Source organism: Mycetomoellerius zeteki, unplaced genomic scaffold (genome assembly GCF_001594055.1).
Source record: "Mycetomoellerius zeteki isolate Tzet28-1 unplaced genomic scaffold, Tzet1.0 scaffold981, whole genome shotgun sequence".
Taxonomy (NCBI): Eukaryota; Metazoa; Arthropoda; class Insecta; order Hymenoptera; family Formicidae; genus Mycetomoellerius; species Mycetomoellerius zeteki.
The window spans coordinates 19326-21531 of NW_017258023.1; the positions used below are offsets into that span (position 1 = coordinate 19326).

A 2206-nucleotide genomic window follows, 5' to 3' on the forward strand; every position below is an offset into this window, starting at 1 on the left:
CAATCGAATCAAATCAAGCCAAATCGAGCATTGCTTCATGCAAGGTAATATTTATAAACTAATTTGGTTATAAATATTAAAATAATGTTTATTTAAACGTTACTTACGTTTATTTAAACGTTTATTTACATTTATTAAAAGTAACAATTTGTTACTTTTTCATTACTTTTTTAAATATTAAAATAAGTTATTAAATCTTAAAACTACATTAATTATTTGATAATCATAATATTATATATAGTAATAAATATATAATATTAAATTTAAATACAAAATATTATAATAGATTATTTATGTGTATTCAGTTTCAGTTTTCGAAAAGATGCCACCGGCAAAGCATGTAGTTGCTGCAGGAGGACGTTGTTCTAGGATGCAAATCAGGAAGGACAGGGACAAAACATAGATTTCCAAAAGATCTTGCAAAATGTGAAGCTTGGAAACGAATTATTTGTAACAATGCTTTAACCCTTTGAAGCATACATTTTTCTTTACATTGAATTTAGCTGAAATTTGTCACTCGGGGGTTTTTGGGGTCGCTGATTACGAATCTGACCTTACATTTTCAAAATTCAAAATGGCGGATCCAATATGGCGGACCGAATTATAAAATACTCACTTTAATCGAAAGAAACGTGTCACTCGGGGGTTTTTGAGGTCGCTGATTACGAATCTGACCTTACATTTTCAAAATTCAAAATGGCGGATCCAATATGGCGGACCGAATTATAAAATATTCACTTTAATCTATTCCTCATTCATATAATAACAGAAGTGGCAGTACATTTTCACAATTTTATCATAATTATATAACAATTTTGTCGTATTTATACCAACACTTTCATGTTCATTCAATTGTAAAGAAAGAGTTACATATGGTAAACAATGTTCAGCATGCAATTTTAGACTAATCGCTCGCATACATTCAGATATTAATTTATTTTGGATGGCATATTTCGAATTTGAGTAGTGAATTGGAATGGTGAATTGCGTATATGTTTTATTATGCTAATAGATTATTATAGATCTCACATGTATAACAGACGCATATAACTTAGCCTGAACAGAAAAATTATTAGTATTTCTACCATTTATTGTATAAAACATGAATTCTGAAATAGAATTAGTGGATCTGAGATCAAATTCATAATCAGCGGCCCCAAAAATTCCTTTGTGTGAAATTTTTTGCGATCACAGTAATTTTTTAAACATTCGGTCCGCCATATTGAATCCACCATTTTAAATTTTGAAAATCTGAGGTCAAATTCGTAATCAGCGACCCCAAAAACCCCCTATATGGAATTTCATGCAATTACAGTAATGTTTAAAAACTGTTGTCCGCCATATTGGATCCGCCATTTTGAATTTTGTAATTTTGACTTCAGATTCATGATCAGCGACCTCAAAAACGTCTATGATTCAAATTCTGTTCTGTTATATTGAAAACTAACATAGAAAATGAATTGTTTCGAAAAAATACCACATTTTTCGATATTTGTTTATTTAGAACAAGGTTATATTAATTCATATTGCTTTTGTGAATATATTTTTAGCTTCCCCCATGTCTTGGCCACCTAAAAAACCAAAACACCCGAGTATATAGACTATAATACGTTTTTAATAATTGAAAAATTAGAAGACGTCAGGTAGGACCTTAACGGTCCCGCTGTGCCTCTAAGAGTTAAATGAAATGGATTATAAGACTTTAAGTAAATCTTATTATTGATTTGTAAGCTCCATTTTCAGGAAAATTCTTACATACCTGGAACGTGTAAACCAATGTTAAAGAAAGAAGCAATGCCAATGCTTTTTTCTTCTGACACACCAGTTTCAGATATGTGTGGAGATAGTGAACCTTCGACAAACTGCAACGTAATTGAAGAGCAAGAAATTGCAGTAAATTCCGATGTTCAAACATCTAGTGAATTTATTGCAGTTTCGAAGTCTCCAATTAGCAGCTCTGACAACTTACAATGTAATCGCAGTGCTACACGTCAAAAAACAGGTCAGATGTTATCAAAAATCAAATTATATGCTTTAAAATGTTGTTCATAAGCCACAAGCATGTATACAATAGCTTAACAATTTAAAAAGCTTGCGAATTATTATAAACGCAAATATTTATCTTTTAAGCAGCGACTTACAGCCGCAAAAAAATTGTTCAATGAAAAAGCTTTTAATTTATTTCCTAATAAATTAAATTCCAGAC

At 30.5% G+C, this 2206-nt stretch overlaps 1 long non-coding RNA gene across 1 annotated transcript; it reads left to right on the forward strand.

The window, feature by feature from the left end:
* LOC108731029 (uncharacterized) lies at positions 1-594 on the forward strand. Its single transcript, XR_001936995.1, has 2 exons — positions 1-44; positions 306-594. It is a non-coding gene; the product is annotated as an uncharacterized lncRNA (long non-coding RNA).
* Positions 595-2206: the final 1612 nt, after the last annotated feature.